At 43.8% G+C, this 24,696-nt stretch overlaps 1 pseudogene; it reads right to left on the bottom strand.

Moving 5' to 3' along the window:
- The window catches only part of LOC118382550 (slit homolog 2 protein-like), a 103,632-nt pseudogene that overhangs the window by 52,197 nt on the left and 26,739 nt on the right, over positions 1 to 24,696 (bottom strand).

Genomic DNA, 24,696 nt, shown 5'->3' with positions numbered 1-24,696 from the left:
GTGTGTGTGGTGGTGTGTGGTGTAGTGTGCTGTGGTGTGGTGTGGTGTCTGGTGTGGTGTGTGGTGACTCACTTGTACCCCTGAAGGGTCAGGATGCATTTGGAGTCGTGCTGGCAGGGGTTCAACTCTGGAGCACAGAAATCTAATTTCTCCTCACACAGCTCACCTACACACACACACACACACACACACACACACACACACACACACACACACACACACACACACACACACACACACACACACACACACACACACACACACACACACACACACACACACGTGTACAGTTCAGGACAGCAGGGTGAAGCAGAACAGGACAGCAGAGTGAAGCAGAACAGGACAGCAGAGTGAAGCAGAACAGGACAGCAGAGTGAAGCAGAACAGGACAGCAGAGTGAAGCAGAACAGGACAGCAGAGTGAAGTAGAACAGGACAGAAGAGTGAAGCAGAACAGGACAGCAGACTGAAGCAGAACAGGACAGCAGAACAGGACAGCAGAGTGAAGGAGAACAGGACAGCAGAGTGAAGCAGAGCAGGACAGCAGAGTGAAGCAGAACAGGACAGCAGAGTGAAGCAGAACAGGACAGCAGAGTGAAGGAGAACAGGACAGCAGAGTGAAGTAGAACAGGACAGCAGAGTGAAGCAGAACAGGACAGCAGAGTGAAGCAGAACAGGACAGCAGAGTGAAGCAGAACAGGACAGCAGAGTGAAGCAGAACAGGACAGCAGAGTGAAGCAGAACAGGACAGCAGAGTGAAGGAGAACAGGACAGCAGAGTGAAGGAGAACAGGACAGCAGAGTGAAGTAGAACAGGACAGCAGAGTGAAGCAGAACAGGACAGCAGAGTGAAGCAGAACAGGACAGCAGAGTGAAGGAGAACAGGACAGCAGAGTGAAGCAGAACAGGACAGCAGAGTGAAGCAGAACAGGACAGCAGAGTGAAGGAGAACAGGACAGCAGAGTGAAGGAGAACAGGACAGCAGAGTGAAGCAGAGCAGGACAGCAGAGTGAAGGAGAACAGGACAGCAGAGTGAAGTAGAACAGGACAGCAGAGTGAAGCAGAACAGGACAGCAGAGTGAAGCAGAACAGGACAGCAGAGTGAAGGAGAACAGGACAGCAGAGTGAAGCAGAACAGGACAGCAGGGTGAAGCTGAACAGGACAGCAGAGTGAAGCAGAACAGGACAGCAGTGTGAAGGAGAACAGGACAGCAGAGTGAAGTAGAACAGGACAGCAGAGTGAAGCAGAACAGGACAGCAGAGTGAAGCAGAACAGGACAGCAGAGTGAAGCAGAGCAGGACAGCAGAGTGAAGCAGAACAGGACAGCAGAGTGAAGCAGAACAGGACAACAGAGTGAAGGAGAACAGGACAGCAGAACAGGACAGCAGAGTGAAGCAGAACAGGACAGCAGAGTGAAGTAGAACAGGACAACAGAGTGAAGCAGAACAGGACAACAGAGTGAAGTAGAACAGGACAGCAGAGTGAAGCAGATCAGGACAGCAGAACAGGACAGCAGAGTGAAGTAGAACAGGACAGCAGAGTGAAGCAGAACAGGACAGCAGAACAGGACAGCAGAGTGAAGTAGAACAGGACAGCAGAGTGAAGCAGAACAGGACAGCAGAGTGAAGCAGAACAGGACAACAGAGTGAAGCAGAACAGGACAGCAGAACAGGACAGCAGAGTGAAGCAGAACAGGACAGCAGAGTGAAGTAGAACAGGACAGCAGAGTGAAGTAGAACAGGACAGCAGAGTGAAGCAGAACAGGACAGCAGAGTGAAGTAGAACAGGACAGCAGAGTGAAGCAGAACAGGACAGCAGAGTGAAGCAGAACAGGACAGCAGAGTGAAGCAGAACAGGACAGCAGAGTGAAGGAGAACAGGACAGCAGAGTGAAGGAGAACAGGACAGCAGAGTGAAGCAGAGCAGGACAGCAGAGTGAAGGAGAACAGGACAGCAGAGTGAAGTAGAACAGGACAGCAGAGTGAAGCAGAACAGGACAGCAGAGTGAAGCAGAACAGGACAGCAGAGTGAAGGAGAACAGGACAGCAGAGTGAAGCAGAACAGGACAGCAGGGTGAAGCTGAACAGGACAGCAGAGTGAAGCAGAACAGGACAGCAGTGTGAAGTAGAACAGGACAGCAGAGTGAAGTAGAACAGGACAGCAGAGTGAAGCAGAACAGGACAGCAGAGTGAAGCAGAACAGGACAGCAGAGTGAAGCAGAGCAGGACAGCAGAGTGAAGCAGAACAGGACAGCAGAGTGAAGCAGAACAGGACAACAGAGTGAAGGAGAACAGGACAGCAGAACAGGACAGCAGAGTGAAGCAGAACAGGACAGCAGAGTGAAGTAGAACAGGACAACAGAGTGAAGCAGAACAGGACAACAGAGTGAAGTAGAACAGGACAGCAGAGTGAAGCAGATCAGGACAGCAGAACAGGACAGCAGAGTGAAGTAGAACAGGACAGCAGAGTGAAGCAGAACAGGACAGCAGAACAGGACAGCAGAGTGAAGTAGAACAGGACAGCAGAGTGAAGCAGAACAGGACAGCAGAGTGAAGCAGAACAGGACAACAGAGTGAAGCAGAACAGGACAGCAGAACAGGACAGCAGAGTGAAGCAGAACAGGACAGCAGAGTGAAGTAGAACAGGACAGCAGAGTGAAGTAGAACAGGACAGCAGAGTGAAGCAGAACAGGACAGCAGAGTGAAGTAGAACAGGACAGCAGAGTGAAGCAGAACAGGACAGCAGAGTGAAGTAGAACAGGACAGCAGAGTGAAGTAGAACAGGACAACAGAGTGAAGCAGAACAGGACAACAGAGTGAAGTAGAACAGGACAGCAGAGTGAAGCAGAACAGGACAGCAGAGTGAAGTAGAACAGGACAGCAGAGTGAAGTAGATCAGGACAGCAGAGTGAAGCAGAACAGGACAGCAGAGTGAAGCAGATCAGGACAGCAGAGTGAAGTAGATCAGGACAGCAGAGTGAAGCAGAACAGGACAGCAGACGGAGAGAGAGAAAAAGAGACTAACCTCTCTCCACCTCATTGGTAGCAGCTGCAAGGCACAGACAGACAGAAATAGAGAGACAGACAGAGAGAGAGACAGAGAGACCGAGAGAAAGAGAGAGAGACAGAGAGGGACAGAGAGAGAGACAGAGAGACAGAGAGAGAGAGAGAGAGAGGACATGAGTAGCACATTAAGTTAGCGGTTAGTGAGAATCACACAACTACAGCTGTTAGCTACAGAAGCAGACAGAGAGACAGAACAAACGATCAAGCACAATAGAAAAGAGTGTGTGTGTGTTTCCAGTGTGAGTGTGTGTGTGTGTGTGTGTGTGTGTGTGTGTGTGTGTGTGTGTGTGTGTGTGTGTGTGTGTGTGTGTGTGTGTGTGTGTGTGTGTGTGTGTGTGTGTGTTACCTGTGTGTGTTTAAGTGTGTGTGTGTTACCTGTGTGTGTTTAAGTGTGTGTGTGTTACCTGTGTGTGTGTTTAAGTGTGTGTGTGTGTTACCTGTGTGTGTTTAAGTGTGTGTGTGTTACCTGTGTACTCCAGGCCACACATGCAGGTGTAGTTGTTGACTCCGTCGATGCAGGTTGAGTTGTTCTCACAGTCGTTGTCTTCACAGTCGTCAACGTTGATCTCACACACATCCCCCTCGAAACCCTCCGCACACACACACCTGGACACACACACACACACACACACACACACACACACACACACACACACACACACACACACACACACACACACACACACACACACACACACACACACACACACACACACACACAGGTATCAGACCTCCACATTAATACTATAGACAGGGGGGAGGTATCAGACCTCCACATTAATACTATAGACAGGGGGGGTATCAGACCTCCACATTAATACTATAGACAGGGGGGTATCAGACCTCCACATTAATACTATAGACAGGGGGTATCAGACCTCTACATTAATACTATAGACAGGGGGTATCAGACCTCCACATTAATACTATAGACAGGGGGTATCAGACCTCTACATTAATACTATAGACAGGGGGGGATATCAGACCTCCACATTAATACTATAGACAGGGGGGTATCAGACCTCCACATTAATACTATAGACAGGGGGGTATCAGACCTCCACATTAATTACTATAGACAGGGGGGTATCAGACCTCCACATTAATTACTATAGACAGGGGGTATCAGACCTCCACATTAATACTATAGACAGGGGGGTATCAGACCTCCACATTAATACTATAGACAGGGGGGTATCAGACCTCCACATTAATACTATAGACAGGGGGGTATCAGACCTCCACATTAATACTATAGACAGGGGGGTATCAGACCTCCACATTAATACTATAGACAGGGGGGTATCAGACCTCCACATTAATACTATAGACAGGGGGTATCAGACCTCTATATTAATAATATAGACAGGGGGTATCAGACCTCTACATTAATACTATAGACAGGGGGTATCAGACCTCCACATTAATACTATAGACAGGGGAGGTATCAGACCTCCACATTAATACTATAGACAGGGGGGTATCAGACCTCCACATTAATACTATAGACAGGGGGAGGTATCAGACCTCCACATTAATTACTATAGACAGGGGGGTATCAGACCTCCACATTAATACTATAGACAGGGGGGTATCAGACCTCCACATTAATACTATAGACAGGGGGGTATCAGACCTCCACATTAATACTATAGACAGGGGGGTATCAGACCTCCACATTAATACTATAGACAGGGGGGTATCAGACCTCTATATTAATAATATAGACAGGGGGTATCAGACCTCTACATTAATACTATAGACAGGGGGTATCAGACCTCCACATTAATACTATAGACAGGGGGAGGTATCAGACCTCCACATTAATACTATAGACAGGGGGGTATCAGACCTCCACATTAATACTATAGACAGGGGGGGGTATCAGACCTCCACATTAATACTATAGACAGGGGGTATCAGACCTCCACATTAATACTATAGACAGGGGGTATCAGACCTCTACATTAATACTATAGACAGGGGGGTATCAGACCTCCACATTAATACTATAGACAGGGGGTATCAGACCTCCACATTAATACTATAGACAGGGGTATCAGACCTCCACATTAATACTATAGACAGGGGGGTATCAGACCTCCACATTAATACTATAGACAGGGGGTATCAGACCTCCACATTAATACTATAGACAGGGGGTATCAGACCTCCACATTAATACTATACGACTGGGGGTATCAGACCTCCACATTAATACTATAGACAGGGGGTATCAGACCTCCACATTAATACTATAGACAGGGGGGGGGGTATCAGACCTCTACATTAATACTATAGACAGGGGGGGGGGTATCAGACCTCCACATTAATACTATAGACAGGGGGGTATCAGACCTCCCCATTAATACTATAGACAGGGGGGTATCAGACCTCCACATTAATACTATAGACAGGGGGTATCAGACCTCCACATTAATACTATAGACAGGGGGTATCAGGCCTCCACATTAATACTATAGACAGGGGGGGGTATCAGACCTCCACATTAATACTATAGACGGGGGGTATCAGACCTCCACATTAATACTATAGACAGGGGGTATCAGACCTCCACATTAATACTATAGACAGGGGGTATCAGACCTCCACATCAATACTATAGACAGGGGGGTATCAGACCTCCACATTAATACTATAGACAGGGGGGTATCAGACCTCCACATTAATACTATAGACAGGGGGGTATCAGACCTCCACATTAATACTATAGACAGGGGGTATCAGACCTCCACATCAATACTATAGACAGGGGGGTATCAGACCTCCACATTAATACTATAGACAAGGGGGGTATCAGACCTCCACATTAATATTATAGACAGGGGGTATCAGACCTCCACATTAATACTATAGACAAGGGGGGTATCAGACCTCCACATTAATACTATAGACAGGGGGTATCAGACCTCCACATTAATACTATAGACAGGGGGGTATCAGACCTCTATATTAATAATATAGACAGGGGGTATCAGACCTCCACATTAATACTATAGACAGGGGGGTATCAGACCTCTATATTAATACTATAGACAGGGGGTATCAGACCTCCACATTAATACTATAGACAGGGGGTATCAGACCTCCACATTAATACTATAGACAGGGGGGTATCAGACCTCCACATTAATACTATAGACAGGGGGTATCAGACCTCTATATTAATAATATAGACAGGGGGTATCAGACCTCTATATTAATACTATAGACAGGGGGGTATCAGACCTCTATATTAATAATATAGACAGGGGGTATCAGACCTCTACATTAATACTATAGACAGGGGTATCAGACCTCTATATTAATACTATAGACAGGGGGTATCAGACCTCTATATTAATAATATAGACAGGGGGGTATCAGACCTCTATATTAATACTATAGACAGGGGGGTATCAGACCTCTATATTAATACTATAGACAGGGGGTATCAGACCTCTATATTAATAATATAGACAGGGGGTATCAGACCTCTACATTAATACTATAGACAGGGGGTATCAGACCTCTACATTAATACTATAGACAGGGGGTATCAGACCTCTACATTAATACTATAGACAGGGGGGTATCAGACCTCTATATTAATACTATAGACAGGGGGGTATCAGACCTCTACATTAATACTATAGACAGGGGGTATCAGACCTCTATATTAATACTATAGACAGGGGGGTATCAGACCTCTATATTAATACTATAGACAGGGGGGTATCAGACCTCTATATTAATACTATAGACAGGGGGTATCAGACCTCTACATTAATACTATAGACAGGGGGGTATCAGACCTCTATATTAATACTATAGACAGGGGGTATCAGACCTCCACATTAATACTATAGACAGGGGGGTATCAGACCTCTATATTAATACTATAGACAGGGGGGGGTATCAGACCTCTATATTAATACTATAGACAGGGGGTATCAGACCTCTATATTAATACTATAGACAGGGGGGTATCAGACCTCTATATTAATACTATAGACAGGGGGGTATCAGACCTCTATATTAATACTATAGACAGGGGGGTATCAGACCTCCACATTAATACTATAGACAGGGGGGTATCAGACCTCTATATTAATACTATAGACAGGGGGGTATCAGACCTCTATATTAATACTATAGACAGGGGGTATCAGACCTCTATATTAATACTATAGACAGGGGGTTTCAGACCTCTATATTAATACTATAGACAGGGGGTATCAGACCTCTATATTAATACTATAGACAGGGGGTATCAGACCTCCACATTAATACTATAGACAGGGGGGTATCAGACCTCTATATTAATACTATAGACAGGGGGTATCAGACCTCTATATTAATACTATAGACAGGGGGGTATCAGCCCTCTATATTAATACTATAGACAGGGGGGTATCAGACCTCTATATTAATACTATAGACAGGGGGGTATCAGACCTCTATATTAATACTATAGACAGGGGGGTATCAGACCTCTATATTAATACTATAGACAGGGGGGTATCAGACCTCTATATTAATACTATAGACAGGGGGGTATCAGACCTCTATATTAATACTATAGACAGGGGGTATCAGACCTCCACATTAATACTATAGACAGGGGGGTATCAGACCTCTATATTAATACTATAGACAGGGGGGTATCAGACCTCTATATTAATACTATAGACAGGGGGTATCAGACCTCTATATTAATACTATAGACGGGGGGGTATCAGACCTCCACATTAATACTATAGACAGGGGGGTATCAGACCTCTATATTAATACTATAGACAGGGGGGTCTAACCAGGAGTTACTGCGTTCCCCTTCTTTCAGATGGCAGGTACCAGCGTTCTGACAGGGGTTACCGATACAGGCATGGAGAGGTTCTCCGCAGTCCTGACCCTGCACACACACACACACACACACACACACACACACACACACACACACACACACACACACACACACACACACACACACACACACACACACACACACACACACACACACACACACACGCACACACACACACACACACACACACACACACACACACACACACACACACACACACACACACACACACGCACACACACACACACGCACACACACACACACAAAGGGAGAGAGAGAGGTTACTGATACAGACTGTGGTACGTTCCTATGTTACTTGACCCTGTGATGTCTTACACCTAGAGTCTTCTCCAATCACAGAGACAAGAAAGAAGTCCCACTGGGTCGAGGGTCGGAGGTCAGAGGTCAGGGTCAGTACCATGAATCTGTAGGTGGCAGCTACAGTCTGTCAGGGTCGAGGGTTGTAGGTCAGAGGTCAGTACCATGAATCTGTAGGGGTAGCTACAGTCTGTCAGGGTCGAGGGTTGGAGGTCAGAGGTCAGTAACTTGAATCTGTAGGGGCAGCTACAGGTATGTTAGGGTCGAGGGTTGGAGGTCAGGGTCAGTACCTTGAATCCGTAGGGGCAGCGACAGCGATAGGTGACGGGGTCAGAGGTCAGGGTCAGTACCTTGAATCCGTAGGGGCAGCTACAGCGGTAGAAGGTGACAGGGTCAGAGGTTAGAGGTCAGAGGTCAGGGTCAGTACCTTGAATCCGTAGGGGCAGCTACAGCGATAGGTGACGGGGTCAGAGGTCAGGGTCAGTACCTTGAATCCGTAGGGGCAGCTACAGCGGTAGAAGGTGACGGGGTCAGAGGTTAGAGGTCAGAGGTCAGGGTCAGTACCTTGAATCCGTAGGGACAGCTACAGCGGTAGAAGGTGACGGGGTCAGAGGTCAGGGTCAGTACCTTGAATCCGTAGGGGCAGCTACAGCGGTAGAAGGTGACGGGGTCAGAGGTTAGAGGTCAGAGGTCAGGGTCAGTACCTTGAATCCGTAGGGACAGCTACAGCGGTAGAAGGTGACGGGGTGGTTGGAGCAGGTACCGTCGTTGTGACAGGGGTTGGAGAGACACGGATCACACTTCGCCTGGATACCCACATCTAGAGGACCTGCATTGAGACACAGAACAGAAATAGATTCCAAACTGAAAAATATATATACAGCCCCCTCCACACACAGTACAACACACTGTACACAGCCCCCCTCCACACACAGTACAACACAAATATATACTGTACACAGCCCCCTCCACACACAGTACAACACACTGTACACAGCCCCCCTCCACACACAGTACAACATACTGTACACAGCCCCCCTCCACACACAGTACAACGCAAATATATACTGTACACAGCCCCCTCCACACACAGTACAACATACTGTACACAGCCCCCCTCCACACACAGTACAACATACTGTACACAGCCCCCCTCCACACACAGTACAACATACTGTACACAGCCCCCCTCCACATACAGTACAATATACTGTACACAGCCACTCCTCCACACACAGTACAACATACTGTACACAGCCCCCCCTCCACACACAGTACAACATACTGTACACAGCCCCCCCTCCACACACAGTACAACACAAATATATACTGTACACAGACCCCCTCCACACACAGTACAACATACTGTACACAACCCCCCCACACACAGTACAACATACTGTACACAGCCCCCCTCCACACACAGTACAACACAAATATATACTGTACACAGCCCCCTCCACACACAGTACAACATACTGTACACAGCCCCCCTCCACACACAGTACAACATACTGTACACAGCCCCCCTCCACACACAGTACAACATACTGTACACAGCCCCCTCCACACACAGTACAACACAAATATATACTGTACACAGCCCCCTCCACACACAGTACAACATACTGTACACAGCCCCCTCCACACACAGTACAACATACTGTACACAGCCCCCCTCCACACACAGTACAACATACTGTACACAGCCCCCCACCACACAGTACAACATACTGTACACAGCCCCCCTCCACACACAGTACAACATACTGTACACAGCCCCCCCACACACACAGTACAACATACTGTACACAGCCCCCTCCACACACAGTACAACACTGTACACAGCCCCCTCCACACACAGTACAACATACTGTACACAGCCCCCCTCCACACACAGTACAATATACTGTACACAGCCCCCCTCCACACACAGTACAACATACTGTACACAGCCCCCCTCCACACACAGTACAACATACTGTACACAGCCCCCCTCCACACACAGTACAACATACTGTACACAGCCCCCTCCACACACAGTACAACATACTGTACACAGCCCCCCGTCCACACACAGTACAACATACTGTACACAGCCCCCCTCCACACACAGTACAACATACTGTACACAGCCCCCCCTCCACACACAGTACAACACACTGTACACAGCCCCCCCTCTACACACAGTACAACACAAATATATACTGTACACAGCCCCCCTCCACATACAGTACAACATACTGTACACAGCCCCCCCTCCACACACAGTACAACATACTGTACACAGCCCCCCCCTCCTACTTACATACAGTACAACACAAATATATACTGTACATACCTACATGCACACAGTACAACAATATAGTGCACTACTTTAGACCAGAGCCCTATTCCCTATATAGTGGTACTACTATAGACCAGAGCCCTATTCCCTATATAGTGGTACTACTATAGACCAGAGCCCTATTCCCTATATAGTGAACTACTTTAGACCAGAGCCCTATTCCCTATATAGTGGTACTACTATAGACCAGAGCCCTATTCCCTATATAGTGCACTACTATAGACCAGAACCCTATACCCCATATAGTGCACTACTATAGACCAGAGCCCCTATTCCCTATATAGTGGTACTACTATAGACCAGAGCCCTAGTCCCTATGTAGTGCACTACTATAGACATTACATTACATTTACCAGAGCCCTATTCCCTATGTAGTGCACTACTATAGACCAGAGCCCTATTCCCTATATAGTGGTACTACTATAGACCAGAGCCCTATTCCCTATATAGTGGTACTACTATAGACCAGAGCCCTATACCCTATATAGTGGTACTACTATAGACCAGAGCCCTATTCCCTATATAGTGGTACTACTATAGACCAGAGCCCTATTCCCTATATAGTGGTACTACTATAGACCAGAGCCCTATTCCCTATATAGTGGTACTACTATAGACCAGAGCTCTATTCCCTATATAGTGGTACTACTTTAGACCAGAGCCCTATTCCCTATATAGTGGTACTACTATAGACCAGAGCCCTATTCCCTATATAGTAGACTACTATAGACCAGAGCCCTATTCCCTATATAGTGGTACTACTATAGACCAGAGCCCTATTCCCTATATAGTAGACTACTTTATACCAGAGCCCTATTCCCTATATAGTGGTACTACTATAGACCAGAGCCCTATTCCCTATATAGTACACTACTTTAGACCAGAGACCTATTCCCTATATAGTGGTACTACTATAGACCAGAGCCCTATTCCCTATATAGTGGTACTACTATAGACCAGAGCCCTATTCCCTATATAGTGGTACTACTGTAGACCAGAGCCCTATTCCCTATATAGTGGTACTACTATAGACCAGAGCCCTATTCCCTATATAGTGGTACTACTATAGACCAGAGCCCTAGTCCCTATATAGTGGTACTACTATAGACCAGAGCCCTATTCCCTATATAGTGGTACTACTACAGACCAGAGCCATATTCCCTATATAGTGGTACTACTATAGACCAGAGCCATATTCCCTATATAGTGGTACTACTATAGACCTGAGCCCTATTCCCTATATAGTGCACTACTTTAGACCAGAGCCATATTCCTATATAGTGGTACTACTATAGACCTGAGCCCTATTCCCTATATAGTGCACTACTTTAGACCAGAGCCATATTCCCTATATAGTGGTACTACTATAGACCTGAGCCCTATTCCTATATAGTGCACTACTTTAGACCAGAGCCATATTCCCTATATAGTGGTACTACTATAGACCAGAACCCTATTCCCTATATAGTACACTACTATAGACCAGAACCATATTCCCTATATAGTGGTACTACTATAGGCCAGAGCTCTATTCTACACACTTGAGGCTGATTGGTTCATAACAGTATGGAGGTCTACACACTTGAGTCTGATTGGTTCATAACAGTATGGAGGTCTACACACTGGGACTGACAGAGGAGAGAGAGGAGCATTCAGGTCAGAGGTCAGGGATCAGGCACTGGGCTGGGATTGGCTGAAGGGACTTGGGGAGGCGGAACCAAGGGGGTAGTACTCGGATGTGATTGGCTACTTTACCTGGCACGAGAAGACCACAAGGCCCGGGGACGTCTACAATGTCGTCAATCAAACCAGGAAGATATTACGCATATGTTAATAAAAAGGACGGGACGTTTTGAATGTTTTGAATAATAAACTTTATAGACTGTTAACGATTTAATAATGAACTTTATAGACTGTTAACGATTTAAAAATGAACTTTATAGACTGTTAATGTTTTAATAATTCACTTTATAGACTTTTAATTATTTAATAATGAACTTTATAGACTTCATGTTTTTAATAATGAACTTTATAGACTTTTAATGTTTTAATAATGAACTTTAGAGACTGTTATTGTTTTAATAATGAACTTTATAGACTGTTAATGATTTAATAATGAACTTTATAGACTGTTAATGATTTTAATAATGAACTTTATAGACTGTTAATGATTTTAATAATGAACTTTATAGACTGTTATTGTTTTAATAATGAACTTTATAGACTGTTAATGATTTTAATAATGAACTTTATAGACTGTTAATGATTTTAATAATGAACTTTATAGACTGTTATTGTTTTAATAATGAACTTTATAGACTGTTAATGATTTAATAATGAACTTTATAGACTGTTAATGATTTAATAATGAACTTTATAGACTGTTAATGTTTTAATAATGAACTTTATAGACTGTTATTGTTTTAATAATGAACTTTATAGACTGTTAATGTTTTAATAATGAACTTTATAGACTGTTATTGTTTTAATAATGAACTTTATAGACTGTTAATGATTTAATAATGAACTTTATAGACTGTTAATGATTTTAATAATGAACTTTATAGACTGTTAATGATTTTAATAATGAACTTTATAGACTGTTATTGTTTTAATAATGAACTTTATAGACTGTTAATGATTTAATAATGAACTTTATAGACTGTTAATGATTTAATAATGAACTTTATAGACTGTTAATGTTTTAATAATGAACTTTATAGACTGTTATTGTTTTAATAATGAACTTTATAGACTGTTAACGATTTAATAATGAACTTTATAGACTGTTAATGATTTAATAATGAACTTTATAGACTGTTAACGATTTATTAGTGAACTTTATAGACTGTTAACGATTTAATAATGAACTTTATAGACTGTTAATGATTTTAATAATGAACTTTATAGACTGTTATTGTTTTAATAATGAACTTTATAGACGGTTAATGATTTAATAATGAACTTTATAGACTTCATGTTTTTAATAATGAACTTTATAGACTTTTAATGTTTTAATAATGAACTTTATAGACTGTTAACGATTTAATAATTCACTTTATAGACTGTTAATGATTTTAATAATGAACTTTATAGACTGTTAACGATTTAATAATTCACTTTATAGACTGTTAATGATTTAATAATGAACTTTATAGACTGTTATTGTTTTAATAATGAACTTTATAGACTGTTAATGATTTAATAATGAACTTTATAGACGGTTATTGTTTTAATAATGAACTTTATAGACTGTTAATGATTTACTAATGAACTTTATAGACTGTTAACGATTTAATAATGAACTTTATAGACTGTTAATGATTTAATAATGAACTTTATAGACTGTTATTGATTTAATAATGAACTTTATAGACTGTTAATGATTTAATAATGAACTTTATAGACTTGATTTAATAATGAACTTTATAGACTGTTATTGATTTAATAATGAACTTTATAGACTGTTATTGATTTAATAATGAACTTTATAGACTGTTAACGATTTAATAATGAACTTTATAGACTGTTAATGTTTTAATAATGAACTTTATAGACTGTTATTGATTTAATAATGAACTTTATAGACTGTTAATGATTTAATAATGAACTTTATAGACTTGATTTAATAATGAACTTTATAGACTGTTCTTGATTTAATAATGAACTTTATAGACTGTTATTGATTTAATAATGAACTTTATTGACTGTTATTGATTTAATAATGAACTTTAGAGACTGTTATTGATTTAATAATGAACTTTAGAGACTGTTATTGATTTAATAATGAACTTTATAGACTGTTAATTATTTAATAATGAACTTTATAGACTTCATGTTTTTAATAATGAACTTTATAGACTTTTAATGATTTAATAATTCACTTTATAGACTTGATTTAATAATGAACTTTAGAGACGGTTAACGATTTAATAATGAACTTTAGAGACTGTTATTGATTTAATAATGAACTTTATAGACTGTTATTGATTTAATAATGAACTTTATAGACTGTTATTGATTTAATAATGAACTTTATAGACTGTTAATGTTTTAATAATGAACTTTATAGACTGTTATTGATTTAATAATGAACTTTATTGACTGTTATTGATTTAATAATGAACTTTAGAGACTGTTATTGATTTAATAATTAACTTTATAGACTGTTAATGATTTAATAATGAACTTTATAGACTGTTATTGATTTAATAATGAACTTTATAGACTGTTAACGATTTAATAATGAACTTTATAGACTGTTATTGATTTAATAATTCACTTTATAGACTGTTAATGATTTAATAATTCACTTTATAGACTTGATTTAATAATGAACTTTATAGACTGTTAATGATTTAATAATGAACTTTATAGACTGTTATTGATTTAATAATGAACTTTATAGACTTGATTTAATAATGAACTTTATAGACTGTTAATGATTTAATAATGAACTTTATAGACTGTTAATGTTTTAATAATGAACTTTATAGACTGTTAATGATTTAATAATGAACTTTACAGACTGTGTGTATTTTTAGTCCACTAGTTGGTGGACAACAATATCTATGGCAACTGGTGGTTTCCTTTAAGAGCACTCCGCAAGTGTGTGTGAGTGTGTGGGAGTCTGTGTTTGTAAGTGTGTGTGTGTGTTCGTCTGTGTGTGTGTGTATATAAGATGTGTGTGTATAAGGTGTGTGTGTAAGGTGTGTGTTACCTGTGCAGGTGAACTTCTTGGACGGTGTGGTCAGCAGTAGTTTGTCTGTCATGTCTCCAGGACCGGCACAGCGGGCGATACCCGGTTCCCTGTACCCACTCTGCACCCAGTCAGACAGCCACTGCATCCTACAGTCACAGTATAGGGGGTTGGCCCCCAGAGCCCTGCACACACACACACACACACACACACACACACGCACGCACGCACGCACGCACGCACGCACGCACACACACACATACACTTAACATTGTGATACATTCCATTCAGTGTGTGTATTAATTTTAGTATTTACTATGGATCCCTCGTGTGCACCTCCCATAGTCTGTTCTGGACTTGGGGACTGTGAAGAGACCTCTGGTGACATGTCTTGTGGGGTACGCATGGATGTCTGAGCTGTGTGCCAGTAGTTCAAACAGACAGCACGGTGCTCCACTTTGTGCCATGTGCATATTATTAATATTAGCTCTCTGTGTGTGGGCCAGCCGTGCTGCCCTGTTCAGCCAGCCGTGCTGCCCTGTTCTGAGCCAGCCGTGTGCTCTGTTCTGAGCCAGCCGTGCTGCCCTGTTCTGAGCCAGCCGTGCTGCCCTGTTCTGAGCCAGCCGTGCTGCCCTGTTCTGAGCCAGCCGTGCTGCCCTGTTCTGAGCCAGCCGTGCTGCCCTGTTCTGAGCCAACCGTGCTGCCCTGTTCTGAGCCAGCCGTGCTGCCCTGTTCTGAGCCAGACGTGCTGCCCTGTTCTGAGCCAGCCGTGCTGCCCTGTTCTGAGACAAATTGCAATTTTCCTAAGTCCTTTGTGGCACCACACGACTGAACAGGTGCGACAAAACTAGAGTCTGTAGGACCTGCCTTGTTGATAGTGTTGTTAGAACCTCTTTGGGATAGGGGGCAGTATTTTCACGTCCGGATGAAAAGCATGCCCAAAGTAAACTGCCTGCTACTCAGATATGCATATATTTGGATAGAAAACACTCTTAAAGTTTCTAAAACTGTTAAAATAATGTCTGTGAGTATTACAGGACTTTTTTTTGGCAGGCGAAAACCAGAGGACAAACCATCCAGGGGAAAAGGAATGAGGTCCCTGTTTTTTCCTTTTCGTCTTCTATTTAATAGGAACCTGGTTGCAGTTCCTATTGATTCCACTAGATGTCAACAGTCTTTAGAAATCGGTTGATGTTTTTCTTTTGAGAAATGAGGAAGTAGGTCTGTTCTTTGAGAGTGTCAAGCCAAGTTTACATGTAACTACATGATCCTTTGTAGTCATGTCGGGACCGGTGTATTTTCTGAATCAAACAGGCCAAATAAATGGACATTTTGGGGATATAAAGAAGGATTTTATCGAACATAAGGACCATTTGTGATGTGTCTGGGACATTTTAGAGTGCCAACAGAAGAAGATCTTCAAAGGTAAGGCATTTATCTCTATTTCTGACTTTTGTCGCATACCTGCCTGGTTGAAATCTGATTTTCATGTGATTGTATGCGGGCGCTGACCTCAGATTATCGCTTGGTCTGCTTTCGCCGTAAAGCCTTTTTGAAATCTGACACAGCGGCTGGATTAACAAGAAGTTAATCTTAATTTTGATGTATAACACATGTATGTTTTATTCATTTTTATAATGATTATTTTTGTTTTTGAATTTGGGGGAAATGCAATTTCATTGGATGTTGTCAAATCAATCCGGTTAACGGGATTCGAGCGGGAAGAGATCACTAGGGAAGGGATCACTAGGGAAGGGATCACTAGGGAAGGGATCGAGCAGGAAGGGATCGAGCGGGAAGGGATCACTAGGGAAGGGATCGAGCGGGAAGAGATCACTAGGGAAGGGATCGAGCGGGAAGGGATCGAGCGGGAAGAGATCACTAGGGAAGGGATCGAGCGGGAAGGGATCACTAGGGAAGGGATCGAGCGGGAAGGGATCGAGCGGGAAGGGATCGAGCGGGAAGGGATCACTAGGGAAGGGATCGAGCGGGAAGAGATCACTAGGGAAGGGATCGAGCGGGACGGGATCGAGCGGGAAGGGATCGAGCGGGAAGGGATCACTAGGCAAGGGATCGAGCGGGAAGGGTCTCTAAGAAGTTAAGAAGACAGACTTCTCCACATTTTAGCGACTGTTGTATCAATATGTTTTGACCATGACAGTTTTACAATCCAGGGTTACTCCAAGAAGTTTAGTCACCTCAACTTGCTTAATTTCCACATAATTCATTTTTTTTTCAAATCAAATCTTTTTCAAATCTTTTTCAAATCATTACAATATTTAGTTGAGTTTTAGGGTTCAGTGAATGATTCGCCCCAAATTAAATGTAATTTGTCACATCCGCCGATTACAACAGGTGACAGAGATGCTCAACTCTGACGACGAGCTTCATGTCTGAAGAAGACGACACCTGCGAGGGTAAAAAAAACACACCCTGTTAAGAACTCTTTTTTTTTTCATTTTATTTTTTATATTTTCAACCTTTCTGTGAAATGTTTTTACAATGCCTTTTGTTTTTGAAATATTGAATATAATTATTTATTTAAATAGTTAGGACTAACTTATTTCTTGCCACCCACTCTGAAACTAACTGCAGCTCTTTGTTGAGTGTTGTAGCTATTTCAGTCACTGTAGTAGTTGACGTGTATAGTATATGTTAAGTCATCCACATACATAGACACTCTGGCCTCACTCAAAGCCAGTGGCAATTCATTATCTTTTATTTATTTAACTAGGCAAGTCGGTTATGAACAAATTCTTATTTTCAATGACGGCCTAGGAACAGTGGGTTATAACTGCCTTGTTCAGGGGCAGAACGACATATTTGTACCTTGTCAGGGCGGGGATTCGATCTTGCAACCTTTCAGTTACTAGTCCAACCACTAGGCTACGCTGCCGCCCCGTGTTAGTAAAGATTGAAAAAAGTAAGGGGCCTAGACAGCTGCCCTGGGGAATGCCTGATTCTTCCTGAATTATGTTGGAGAGGCTTCCATTAAATAACACCCTCTGTGTGTCAGACAGGTAACTCTTTATCCACATTATAGCAGGGGGTGTAAAGCCATAACACCCTTAGGTTGAACAGTTGGCCCAATAGGAGTGGCAATATCGTCCGCTATATTATCCTAATTAATTATGACTAATTATCAGTAATTTTCCATCCAAGTGATCAGACCCAGGTGGCTTGTCGTTGTTGTATAGACAACAATGAGTGGTGTGTGCATGCGTTTGTGTTACTCACAGGTGAGAGAGCGAGGCCAGGTCTTTGAAAGCTCCCTCCGGTATCACAGATATGTCGTTTCCATGGAGAGACCTACAGACACACAACAACAGGTTACTATGGGGACCTACAGACACGCAACAACAGGTTACCGTAGACACCTACAGACACGCAACAACAGGTTACCATAGGGACCTACAGACACGCAACAACAGGTTACCGTAGACACCTACAGACACGCAACAACAGGTTACCATGGGGACCTACAGACACACAACAACAGGTTACCATGGGGACCTACAGACACACAACAACAGGTTACCATGGGGGACCTACAGACACACAACAGCAGGTTACCGTGGGGACCTACAGACACGCAACAACAGGTTACCGTAGACACCTACAAACACACAACAACAGGTTACCATGGGGACCTACAGACACACAACAACAGGTTACCGTAGACACCGACTGACACACAACAACAGGTTACCATGGGGACCTACAGACACACAACAACAGGTTACCATGGCGACCTACAGACACACAACAACAGGTTACCATGGGGACCTACAGACACACAACACAAGGTTACCGTGGGGACCTACAGACACGCAACAACAGGTTACCGTAGACACCTACAGACACACAACAACAGGTTACCATGGGGACCTACAGACACACAACAACAGGTTACCGTAGACACCTACAGACACACAACAACAGGTTACCATGGGGACCTACAGACACGCAACAACAGGTTACCATGGGGACCTACAGACACACAACAACAGGTTACCATGGGGACCTACAGACACGCAACAACAGGTTACTATGGGGACCTACAGACACACAACAACAGGTTACCATGGGGACCTACAGACACACAACAACAGGTTACCATGGGGACCTACAGACACACAACAACAGGTTACCGTAGACACCTACAGACACACAACAACAGGTTACCATGGCACCTACAGACACAAAACAACAGGTTACCATGGGGACCTACAGACACGCAACAACAGGTTACCATGGGGACCTACAGACACGCAACAACAGGTTACCATGGGGACGTACAGACACGCAACAACAGGTTACCATGGCGACATACAGACACACAACGACAGGTCATCTAGTTCCATAGATACCACGGATACTCACAGTAACCGTAGAGACTTGAGTCCATCGAAGGCCCTGACAGACACGCACCTCAACAGGTTGTAGCTCCATAGGATTCTACACACACACACACACACACACACACACACACACACACACACACACACACACACACACACACACACACACACACACACACACACACACACACAGACACAGAGACACGTTAAAACACACTACAGACAGCCTTGTTACAATGTGGAAGCTTAGAAACCATCTGAAACACAAAGCATTGAGGTACACACTGAGTGTACAAAACATTAGGAACACCTTCCTAATATTGTGTTCCCCCTATTTGCCCTCAGAACAGCCTCAATTCGTCGGGGCAGGGACTCTACAAGGTGTTGAAAGTGTTCCACAGGGATGCTGGCCATGTTGACTCTACAAGGTGTTGAAAGCGTTCCACAGGGATGCTGGTCCATGTTGACTCTACAAGGTGTTGAAAGCCTTCCACAGGGATGCTGGTCCATGTTGACTCTACAAGGTGTTGAAAGCCTTCCACAGGGATGCTGGCCCATGTTGACTCTACAAGGTGTTGAAAGCCTTCCACAGGGATGCTGGCCCATGTTGACTCTACAAGGTGTTGAAAGCCTTCCACAGGGATGCTGGTCCATGTTGACTCTACAAGGTGTTGAAAGCCTTCCACAGGGATGCTGGTCCATGTTGACTCTACAAGGTGTTGAAAGCCTTCCACAGGGATGCTGGTCCATGTTGACTCTACAAGGTGTTGAAAGCCTTCCACAGGGATGCTGGTCCATGTTGACTCTACAAGGTGTTGAAAGCCTTCCACAGGGATGCTGGTCCATGTTGACTCTACAAGGTGTTGAAAGCGTTCCACAGGGATGCTGGTCCATGTTGACTCTACAAGGTGTTGAAAGCCTTCCACAGGGATGCTGGCCCATGTTGACTCTACAAGGTGTTGAAAGCCTTCCACAGGGATGCTGGCCCATGTTGACTCTACAAGGTGTTGAAAGCGTTCCACAGGGATGCTGGTCCATGTTGACTCTACAAGGTGTTGAAAGCCTTCCACAGGGATGCTGGTCCATGTTGACTCTACAAGGTGTTGAAAGCGTTCCACAGGGATGCTGGTCCATGTTGACTCTACAAGGTGTTGAAAGCCTTCCACAGGGATGCTGGTCCATGTTGACTCTACAAGGTGTTAAAGCGTTCCACAGGGATACTGGCCCATGTTGACTCTACAAGGTGTTGAAAGCGTTCCACAGGGATACAGGTCCATGTTGACTCTACAAGGTGTTGAAAGCGTTCCACAGGGATACTGGCCCATGTTGACTCTACAAGGTGTTGAAAGCATTCCACAGGGATGCTGGCCCATGTTGACTCTACAAGGTGTTGAAAGCGTTCCACAGGGATGCTGGCCCATGTTGACTCTACAAGGTGTTGAAAGCCTTCCACAGGGATGCTGGTCCATGTTGACTCTACAAGGTGTTGAAAGCGTTCCACAGGGATGCTGGCCCATGTTGACTCTACAAGGTGTTGAAAGCGTTCCACAGGGGATGCTGGTCCATGTTGACTCTACAAGGTGTTGAAAGCGTTCCACAGGGATGCTGGCCCATGTTGACTCTACAAGGTGTTGAAAGCCTTCCACAGGGATGCTGGTCCATGTTGACTCTACAAGGTGTTGAAAGCCTTCCACAGGGATGCTGGTCCATGTTGACTCTACAAGGTGTTGAAAGCCTTCCACAGGGATGCTGGCCCATGTTGACTCTACAAGGTGTTGAAAGCGTTCCACAGGGATGCTGGCCCATGTTGACTCTACAAGGTGTTGAAAGCGTTCCACAGGGATGCTGGTCCATGTTGACTCTACAAGGTGTTGAAAGCGTTCCACAGGGATGCTGGTCCATGTTGACTCCAACATTCCCACAAGTTGTGTCAAGTTGTCTGCATGTCCTTTGGGTGGTGGACCGTTCTTTGATACACAGAGGAAACTGTTGAGCTTTCAAAACCCAGCTATGCTGCAGTTCTTGAATCAAACAGCTATGCACCTACTACCATACCCCCCCTATGAAACATCCTTCTTTAACCCGTCTCCTCCCCCTTCATCTACATGTCTCCTCCCCCTTCATCTACATGTCTCCTCCCCCTTCATCTACATGTCTCCTCCCCCTTCATCTACACTGACTGAAGTGGATTTAACAGGTGACATCAATAAGGGATCATAGCTTTCACCTGGATTCACCTGGTCTGTCAGTCTATGTCTCATTCTGAAAGAACAGGTGTTCTTAATGTTTTTCACCTGTGCACTCAGTATATGAATTCTGTAATTGATTAGGGTTAAGATTCTCAGGTTCTGTAATTGATTAGGGTTAAGGTTCTCAGGTTCTGTAATTGATTAGGGTTAAGGTTCTCAGGTTCTGTAATTGATTAGGGTTAAGGTTCTCAGGTTCTGTAATTGATTAGGGTTAAGGTTCTCAGGTTCTGTAATTGATTAGGGTTAAGGTTCTCAGGTTCTGTAATTGATTAGGGTTAAGGTTCTCAGGTTCTGTAATTGATTAGGGTTAAGGTTCTCAGGTTCTGTAATTGATTAGGCTTAATGTTCTCAGGTTCTGTAATTGATTAGGGTTAAGATTCTCAGGTTCTGTAATTGATTAGGGTTAAGGTTCTCAGGTTCTGTAATTGATTAGGGTTAAGGTTCTCAGGTTCTGTAATTGATTAGGGTTAAGGTTCTCAGGTTCTGTAATTGATTAGGGTTAAGGTTCTCAGGTTCTGTAATTGATTAGGCTTAAGGTTCTCAGGTTCAGTAATTGATTAGGGTTAAGGGTCTCAGGTTCTGTAATTGATTAGGGTTAAGGTTCTCAGGTTCTGTAATTGATTAGGGTTAAGGTTCTCAGGTTCTGTAATTATACTCCTGAAAATAACAGTACAAACACATAGGCAAGAGTCCAATCAATCAATCAATCAACCAATCAATCAATCAATCAATCAATCAATCAACCAATCAATCAACCAATCAACCAACCAATCAATCAATCAATCAATCAATCAATCAAATAAAATCAAGCGTATTTATGAAGCCATTTCTACATCAGCCGATGCGACACAGAGTTTTGATGCACTATCCTTGTGGGGACTAAACATTTTGATTTAAAATCCTATGTTCCCTAACCCCTAACCCCTAACGCCTAACCCTAACGCCTAACCCTAACTCTAACCCTACCAGGATAGTAACCCCCCAGCCCAGAGAGACATATAGCCAGCAGACTCACAGTGTCAGTACCTAGGATAGGATAAGTAATCCTTCTCACCCCCCCCCCCCTTAAAAGATTTAGATGCACTATTGTAAAGTGACTGTTCCACTGGACGTCATAAGGTGAATGCACCAATTTGTAAGTCGCTCTGGATAAGAGCGTCTGCTAAATGACTTAAATGTAAATGTAAAATGTAAATGTTACTCAGGCTGTAGTTGGACAACGTGCTGATCTGACTCCTAACCCCCAGGTGAGGGAGACATATAGCCAGCAGACTCACAGTGTCAGTACCTAGGATAGGATAAGTAATCCTTCTCACCCCCCCTTAAAAGATTTAGATGCACTATTGTAAAGTGACTGTTCCACTGGACGCCATAAGGTGAATGCACCAATTTGTCTCTGGATAAGAGCGTCTGCTAAATGACTTAAATGTAAATGTAAAATGTAAATGTTACTCAGGCTGTAGTTGGACAACGTGCTGATCTGACTCCTAACCCCCCAGCCCAGGGAGACATATAGCCAGCAGACTCACAGTGTCAGTAGTTCTGTCATGTTACTCAGGCTGTAGTTGGACAACGTGCTGATTTGACTCCTAACCCTAACTCTAACCCTACCAGGATAGTAACCCCCCTAACTCTAACCCTACCAGGATAGTAACCCCCCCCAGCCCAGAGAGACATATAGCCAGCAGACTCACAGTGTCAGTAGTTCTGTCATGTTACTCAGGCTGTAGTTGGACAACGTGCTGATCTGGTTGTTACTCAGATCACTGAAACAACAAGGAGAAGCAGCATGTAACACACACAGAGACTTGTATACACACACACACACACACACACACACACACACACACACACACACACACACACACACACACACACACACACACACACACACACACACACACACACACACACACACACACATATATGCGCACCACTCATACACACACACGCACCACACACATACACGCACACACACACGCACGCACCACACATACACACACACATACACACAGACAATATTTCCAGCCAGAGTTAGTGCTACAGGCAGACTGCAGACAACAAGTCACTCTGGACATACCCTGGTGTGTGTGTGTGTGAAACCTACATGAGTGTTAAGTGCTTGTAATTTGAGAGTTCCACTGGAACTTGTGTGAGCTGGTTACCATCCAGATACCTAGAGAGAGAGAGGAGAGAGAGAGGAGAGAGAGAGAGAGAGAGAGAGAGAGAGAGAGAGAGAGAGAGAGAGAGAGAGAGGGAGAGAGAGAGGAGACAGAGAGAGAGAGAGAGAGAGAGATGAGAGAGAGAGGAGAGGAGAGAGAGGAGAGAGAGAGGGAGAGAGAGAGGAGACAGAGAGAGAGAGAGAGAGAGATGAGAGAGTGAGAGGAGGGGAGAGAGAGGAGAGAGAGAGGAGACAGAGAGAGAGAGAGGAGAAAGAGAGAGAGAGAGAGGGTAGAGGAGAGAGACAGACAGAGAGAGAGAGAGACAGGAGAGAGAGGAGAGAGAGGGGGAGAGAGAGAGAGAGAGAGAGAGAGAGAGAGAGAGAGAGAGAGAGAGAGAGAGAGAGTCAGACAGACAGACAGGTAGTCAGACAGACAGACAGACAGACAGACAGACAGACAGACAGACAGACAGACAGACAGACAGATGAGATCTCACAGTTCTGTAGTGTCCTTGGGCAGTCCTTTAGGCAGGGTGCTGAGGCCCTTGTTACTACAGCGGACCACTGTATCCAGACAGCTGCATTCTGCAGGACACCTCAACACTGGACTACAACTGTTCTCATCATTACCTAG

Source organism: Oncorhynchus keta, unplaced genomic scaffold (genome assembly GCF_023373465.1).
Source record: "Oncorhynchus keta strain PuntledgeMale-10-30-2019 unplaced genomic scaffold, Oket_V2 Un_contig_7802_pilon_pilon, whole genome shotgun sequence".
Classification (NCBI taxonomy): domain Eukaryota; kingdom Metazoa; phylum Chordata; class Actinopteri; order Salmoniformes; family Salmonidae; genus Oncorhynchus; species Oncorhynchus keta.
Note: the sequence above shows the minus strand (reverse complement) of the source record. Positions and strands in the feature narration are given on the sequence as shown.